The following is an 8,873-nucleotide window of genomic DNA, read 5'->3' as shown; positions in this document are numbered from 1 at the left end:
AATGTACTCTCACATTTACTTGGGAGAAGACATGGTCCTGTCCAACTAATTATCACACACACACACACACACACACACACACACACACATATATATATATATATTCATCTCACATTTACTTGGGAGAAGACATGGTCCTCATCTCACATTTCCAAATGTATTCTCAGATTACTAGGGAGAAGAGAAGTCAACTGTAAGGATGAAAGGGAAATTAATGACATTAATGAGAGGTGGTTAAGTTGGAGAAGAGAGGAAGGGCATAAAAGGGGAAGGGGGAAGGGAGAAATGGGGATGCTGGGTCTTGCTTGGATTTTGGGGGTTGGCTGTGATTTTAGTTTGCTGTGATTTTTTGGAGACCTTAGGAATCTGTGGAGGTTTCTTGGGTTGTTGAGAGGAGGGAAATATTGTTCATCTTGGTCTGGATCATTCATCTTAGACACACACACTACATCTGGTTGGACTTGGGCTCGGAGGGTTAAGGAACTTGTGGAGGTTTCTTGGGCTAGGAATTATTTCCTAGTTGGCTGGGAGGTAAATCCAGTTGGGTTAGTCAAGAGGAGCGTTCAGCAGGGGCAGCAGATCAAAGGCATCTTCACCAGCCACCAGTATAGGTATTCCTCTATATATTACTCATGTAAATTTATTAAAATGAAATGTTCACTATAAGTTATAAGGATTAAAATGTAATTGGTAAAATTTTCATTGTTTAAAAGTCTTGTAAGAAAGTAAATTATTGCCTCTTATTGCATTTAAATTTTAGAGAAATAGATCTGTTAGAAGACCCTAGGATAGGGCTCTTACACACATCACTACCATCTTTCACCACCTATGCCACCACGTCGTATTGGGGTCCACCTGTGTTGTTCCACTACTTGTTAGTCAAGTTAGTTGTTTGTTTGCAACTTGAACTTTGTGAGCTCAAACCGATGAGATGCGTATGTGCTTTAGAAAATGGTTGATATCATGGGGGATGGGGTCCCTTCCTAGTTTTGGTATGGAATTGGGGGGGGGGGGGGGGAATTAATCACTTGCTACTAAATCATTAGTGTAAACCTTGGTGGTTTCCACCGCAAGGGAGTACCTTTTATTAATACTCAAATGGAATTAACCCCATCCCATCATAAGTCTATCCAAGAGCCTAATTTGATGGTGCTCGACCTTCTTGGCAGGGAAATACTGATCCAACCCACATCTTAAGTGGTTGCCTGAATGCAACCCCATATGCTTGGATAGATCGATGAGGTTTGGATATATGGTAAAGTTCTAGACACCATGGAACCTTAATCATTTGGAACCATGGCTAGACTATTTCACTTGAAGTGCATGTTTCTTCTTGTTCCTTGTGAGTTAGGATAGGTACTTGTAGGAAAATTTTCTTCAAACATAGGTTTCTAGGTTGCACATCCATTACCCAACAAGCAAACTAGACTACCAACACTCATTAAGAAATAGAGAAATAAATGACATAATAGCCTTAACGCACTGCTAATATACTCAACATGATCCACTTGAACTTGACATCAATGACAACACTTGAAATCAATATGCCGACACACTCAACAATCTCCCCCATTTGCATTGACGGCAACAAAACTATAAATTATTGCTCATTAATAGATTTGGGCTTGACTTCCCCTGTCAAGCACTCCCCCTGCTAGGCTATTATCCTCCCAGGCTGTTTTTTGCTCACTTTATCTATGTTTTCTCACTCTACCCAATTAATACTACTTTTCTCCAATTTATTCTCCAGTGTTTGCTCATTCTCCCCCTTTGACATCAATGGAAAAGGGTTATTTCTGCTCAAAACTGCATTCTCTACTCATTCTCCGCTTTCCTACTTGTTCTCTAAATATTGATACCAAATCTTTTGTTACTATACCAATATGCTACCACATCAAAGGTTGGTTTGAAAACAAAAGCTTTCCCCTCTAATACCAATTGACTAAGCTATATTTTTGTTGCTATACAAATGAACTAATGCACAGTAATGGTTGTTCCAAGAGCCATATGATTTGATATGACATGTTTGTCACGCTAATTCATCCACTTATATAAATTGAAATGATTCAAATGGTATAAGGTAAGCAAGGTTTGAGTGATACAATTTACATGAGATAAGAATATGAGGTAATCAAACTTTTCATTTCGTCATCGCTCGTGGAAAAATAACTCCCCTTGAACACACACTACTAATTATCTTGTAGCTCCGCTTGAGCTTATTCTATTTTCTTCTATCTGAGCTCCTAACATATAACTATTCCTGACAATATTGAAGATATACCTTCTTTATTTTTGCTTGTTTGATATTCTTGCGAACATCTCTTTACTTTAGTTCACTTGGGCCTTGTGTTGATTTCATTGTTCAAGTCACTAGCTCATATTAGAATAGTTGGTTCATATATATTACTCTTTCATTTCCATTTCCTTGATGGCCTCCTCCATTTATTGCTTCTTCTGAGGTTTTACCTACATCTGAGATCCTCCTACCAAGACTATGTCCAATTTTATTTCATGCAACATTATTATTTGAAACCTAAATTGTCTTGGGCTTTCATCTTGTACTTTTGTTCACATATCTTCTAGATGTTATGATTTCTCCAACAAAACATTCTTGTTGTTCATTTTCCTTCTCAATTATATGCCATATATTCTTCCTCCATTAAAAAAATAGACTACATGTTGTCATGACCACTCTTATTCCTTAACAAATCTTGTTGTAACATTTATTATTGTTTTTGTATGCATTGTCTTATGGTCTTGGTTATTTTTCTCACTAATGGGGAAAACTCTTCTATCTTTGGCAGTGCACCTTATGAATACTACATGGTGTGACAGACTACATTTGTGTATTACTCCCTTCATTGAGAATGTTAAGGAGATATTACTTTCAATATTCACTGACTATCTCTACTTCCTTTCAATGCATATGCAGTGTCTGGAGTCCCGATTTCTCTTGTCACTAATTTTCCATAGTCTTCCTTCCTTGTTTTACATCCTTTAGAATTAAATGTGACTTTGTGTCATATATCAACCATTTGGATTACACTTAGAAAATTGTTCTTTAAGCCGTCAACAAGAAGGACATCTTTAGCTTTTCCTTTTTCATTATCAAGGCTAACTAATCCATTGCCCATTATTCTAGATGATGTATTGTCTCCAAGAATGATACTTCCACCTTTGATTTCCTTTAGAAAGAGAAATCTACCCTTTTTTCATGTCATATGATGAGAGAAACCATTGTCTATATATCATTGGTTATCTGTATCTTGAGCACACAAAGCTAAAGTACACTTCTCTTGTGCCCCTTGCTCCCTTCTCCAAATCTTCTTACTCTGATTTTTGGTGATGACATTTGCTTATGTTTTCTTCTCCCTAACCTGAGTAGGTTCTTTCTGATTGATTTGCAATAGACTCTATAAAATTACTTCTGCAATATTTTGTCTTGTGCCCAAAATGTTACATATGTAACACTAAACATGATCTAAGAAGGGGGTAGAATAATTGTGATTTCTTATGGCATTCTTATCATACCTTCTAGATTTTTTCTCACATACTCATTCTTTGATATCTTAGATGATATCTTACTTTTTTTCATAGTATTCTAATTTCTTGCATGATGTATACAATCTATTGCTTTATGGCCAAATATATTACAAGAAAAACAATGCCCCATAGAAAAAATTTGATACCTAGGAGCAAACGACCTTTGAGGAAAAATTCTTCTAATTCTTTATTGATTGTCTTTTTGAGGGGGACGTGACTCCTGCTAAATTTTCACTTCATTTTTGTAGTTGTTCAAATTGTTGTTATTAACCTTCCTTTGTTGTTGTCTTATTCTATACTAATAGGATTTAGTTGACTTTGTTGTAGATAATCATTACCTTCCTTCCTACTGTTTGTGTGGCTGGTTTGATCATTTCTCTATTGATTCGTGGCCGTATTTTTCACTCAATTTGACTAATTGTTGATTCCTTCAAGCATGTTAAGATAGGTATTAGACTCTTATGTCTTTGATTTTCTTGGAATTGACTCTTCTTTGACATCCTCATGATAGCCTATGCCTATTTTAATGCATAGGGATATTTGGATGCTGAGTTGATTATCTAACATTTTAGAACTCCTTCCAAACTTCGATTAATCATTTACCTTCTTAAGATCATTCCTCAAGGATACAATCTCAATTTATAGTTTCTTACAATGATATTCTCTTAGTTTCTATTAATCTTTCATCACTCCCTCCACTCTTTTAGATTCTTCTAGCCAGGTCTTTAGGATAACAATTGTTTTCCTTAATTCATCAAAGACACGTTCCTTGTTGTCATAGTCCTGCAACATTTGCTTATTTTTTTGGTTTTTCATTGTAAGCCTCTTAATCTTTTCTAAAGCAGAGATGAGTTTTCTTCTTAAATGTGTCTTCTCATCAATATCTTCCTCTTTTGAATTTGATCTTTCTAATTCAGTGTATTGAGCCCCCATTGTCATGAGTGGAGATTCTTTTACAATGTTATAGATGCATATATCTTCAGATGAGCTACTTCTTTATTTTTCATGCTCATAGGTTTTTCTATCAAAGTCATGTTCTTCTCTATCACTACCTATAGAGCCTCATGAATGCTTCATTTTGACAATATGCCTTACCAATTTTTCCTCTCTTTGACCATCATCATCAACTCAAAAGGCATCAAACTACAATGTTTTTGGCATGGTAAGGTATTTAATTGTCTTATATTTCATATTTAAGAATGTTCCTTATTATTCAATTAATGTTTGTATTAGCTACCGAATTCATAAAATTATGCAATTAATCTATGTTTTTGTAGCCAACTCCAAGGTTTACCAGGATCTGAGGTGCCAGCTAAGAAGAAAAAGATATGGACAGGTGGAGATTGATCCCTTCAATGATTCCCTCCTATCCATCCAAACTAGATCATCAAAGGATTGTTCGATTGCATGGTCAAAGGGTGAAAGTCAACGTGTTGTTGAACAGGCGAGCGAGAGTCCGAAAATCTTATGCTTCATGATTTGCTTTGCCAAATAGAAAATCATGAGAAAATGATATTTTGATACCTGTTAGAAGCTAAGTTTAGAAGTTTGTTAGCTAATGGTAGGCATAAAAGCCTCGAACAATTATTTGACATGAGCTTTTATAAATACCGTGCAACAAAACATGAATAGAGGTTGAATTTGATGTATGCGACAATGATGTTTTAAAAACTCCATTTTCCTATTAATGAAGAATGAAGCTTGATGCATAACTGACTGTGTGATTAGAGTTTCATGACCGCCTATTTGTGGAGGGCCCCTGCAAATAGTGAAGGTTTTGCATTTCTATATTTCCTTTTTATCATTTATTTCAGTTATTTATATGCTCTATAATCATTTTGCAACATTGATTTTAATTAAATAGCAATAGCAATATTTCACTAATGATGATAATTGTAGCATAGACACCTTTCATAGATTTATTTACAACTTTCATTTCAAAAGCATTTCATAGATTTCTTTACAATTTCATTTCAGAGTGTTTCATTTCAGAACATGAGTGATTTCCTTACAATTTTGTTTCAAAGTATTTCATTTTAAAGCATGAGTGATTCCTTTGTAGTTTTGTTTAGAGCATTTCATTTCAAAAGCATTTTATTTCAAAGCATGAGTGATTGATAATGAGAAGATGTATGGTTTTCATTTTAACTAGAGGTCAATTTCATTTTATTTTTTATGCAAAGGATTGTTAGAACATTAGATGAATACTTCTACTTTTAGAGATTAAATTTGTGTTGCAATAGATTAGTTAAGTTTTTCTTAATTCAATAAGACAGTGTAAATTTGCTTTAGTTTCATTTTACAAGTGTAAAGAGCATTTTTTATTTCATTAGAAAGGAGTGAGTAGGAATGTAATTGAGATTGAATATGTTAATTTCATTTTCTTTAAAGAGTAAAATAGGAACACAAAACATCCTTAGAAATAATTTTCAATAACTCAATCATACACATTAACAATCTGAAGAGTTCTAGCATATATAGTGCACTTTCGCTTCAAAAGTTTACCAACCCCGGTCGATAATTTATGTAACAATTTAAGACAATTAAATTGACAAACATTTTGGTGCCGTTGTCGAAGAAGTGTAAATGGGCGTATTTGTCTTTCATAATTAAAAACAAAAACATGATATGCATATGGAAAGAGATTCTAGAGGCAAATTTGTAGGTAGAGGTAAGAGTTTAATTCCAAAAACATCACTCACCCCACCACGACCTCGTAGTGCCCCACCAACCATTTAAATAACCATTGCAAAGTAATTGGAATGCACCAATGCCTTGGAAATATTTGCCACAACGTTGGTCACAAGGATGGAAAAATCCTTACAGAAAATACCCTCAATATCCACAATTTCAATAGTCATATCCCATTTTTCCTCCACAATATTATCCTCAGCCTATTCAACAAACTCAACCCCATAATTTGAATCCAAAAATTTCATTACCATGTCCTCAAAGACCAAACCAATTACCTACCCAACCACTTCCAAATTCGAATAATAATAAAAACTAACAACTTGTTTACAATACAGAAGGACAAAATTTCCAAGCTTACATGATAACTCCACTACAACTAAACAATTTCCAACTTAGATCTAGTAGAGTATTGGAGAAAAAATCCTCGTCAGTTGTTATTCAGGAAAGTGAAAAGATATATGAAGAAGAGAAATCTCTTAATGAAAAGGAAAAAACTCAAAAACACGTTATTCCAACACATCCAAATAACTCAACTCCTATTATGCAACAACCTTCAGTATCTATTTCAAAACCACCTTTTCCCAAGAGATTGAAAATTGACGGAGTAGAAAAACATATTTTATTGCCTGATTATGATATGTTAGATGAATTGAAGAATGTTTTCATAAAGTTCCTTTGCTACAAGCCGTTAAGGAAATACCAATTTTTACAAAGACAATTAGAGAGTTGAGCATAAAGAAACCAAGAAGAAAAAGAAAAGAAGTCAAAAGAATACAACTAGTTGGGAAAATTGCAGATATCATGATGGGTAAAAAAACAATTCAAAAATATCTTGATCTAGGAAGTCCCATTGTGAAGACACACATCAATGGTGTAGAGGATCCCAAATAAATTGATTGATCTAGGAGCAACTATAAACATCATGAGTACACAAACTATGAATAAACTAAAACTTCCTAATCTTCAATATACACCTACATTGTTACAATTAATAGACATATCTGTAATCAAACCTGATGGTGTATTAGAATATATACATGTATCCTTAGATTCTTGGGAATATCGTGTTGATTTCATGATTTTAACACTTAAGAATAACTTAGGAGGACATCCATTGATTTTAGGAAGACCATGGTTGGCTACAACTGATGCTTTCATAAGTTGTAGATCTGGTGACATGCTTATCTCTGATGGAAATTTAACAAAGAAACTCAAACTATATCCACTTGCAAGAACAACAATAGAATTTGAAATGAAGAATGGTTAGACGATGACATTGATCTAAGACCAATATTTTCTACTTCACAAATAGATGAGGAAGATCAAATTTTGAATTTAATGGAAAATAATGAGTCTTTATCATATTGTGAATCAAGTAAGAGTTTTCAAGAACAATGCAATATTGAATATTTATCATCTCGTCAACTATCCTTGCATTCTATGGAAAAATTTGGCAATTCCACAATTGAAATCTTTCGAGGAAAAACTTTGAATATCAATAATAATTTGGAATAATTTCAAAAGAAATAACTAATAAATATGTTACAAGAACATTCCTCCACTTATGCATGGGAATATATTGACATGAAGGGAATTGAGCCTAGTATTTGTATACATCATATTTACACTGAAGAAAATTCCAGACCAATTCGAAAACCTCAAAGAAGAATGAATCCAAATCTAAGGGAAATTGTTAAAGCGGAACTACAAAAATTGTTGAATGTAAATTATCAATCCAATATCAGACAGTTAGTGGGTTTCACCCTTAGTAATTGTTCCTAAGAAGAATGGAAAATGGAGAGTATGCATTGACTATAGAGAATTGAATAAAGCCACTTTAAAAGATCATTTTCCAATTCCTTTTATAGATCAAGTTTTAGATACATTGGTAGGAAAGAAATAATTTTAATTCTTGGATGGTTTTAGCGGGTATAATCAAATCCAAGTAGTCCCAGAAGACGCATATAAACCTACCTTTACCTATCCATGGGGAACTTATGCTTATCAAGTACTTTCTTCTGGATTATGTAATGCACCTGCAATATTCCAAAGAGTAGTAATAGGCATTTTTTCTGATCTAATTCATTATTGTGTGGAAGTATATATGGACGATTTTATAGTTTATGGAAATTATTTTGAAGAATGTCTTAAAATTTTGGAAAATTGTCTCATTATATGTAAAGAGGCAAATCTCTCATTAAGCCATGAAAAATGTTTTATGATGTTTACTGAGGGAATTGTTTTAGGACACCATATTTTAGGAAATGGAATTAGAGTTGACACATCTAAAGTAGAAGTTATTTCTAAATTATCAATTCCAACTTGTCAACGAGATGTTAGAAGTTTCTTGGTTTCACTGGTTACTATAAAAGATTCATAGAAAACTTTACAAAAATTGCATCCCCACTTTTCAAACTGCTCACAAAAGACTGTGAATTCAATTGGAATTTTGATTGCCAAAAATCCTTTGAAACATTAAAGGAGAAAATCTCTAAAGCACCCATTCTTAGAGGACTGAACTAGAAACTACAGTTTCACATTTCAATTGATGCTTCTTCAGACACATCTTTAGGAGTTGTACTATGAAAAAAGGATTTAACTCCTTATGCCATTTATTACACTAGTAAAAATTTGAC

This window comes from Pinus tabuliformis, chromosome 6 (genome assembly GCF_031772625.1).
Source record: "Pinus tabuliformis cultivar Carrire ecotype Pingquan chromosome 6, CPIR1, whole genome shotgun sequence".
NCBI lineage: Eukaryota > Viridiplantae > Streptophyta > Pinopsida > Pinales > Pinaceae > Pinus > Pinus tabuliformis.
Note: the sequence above shows the minus strand (reverse complement) of the source record.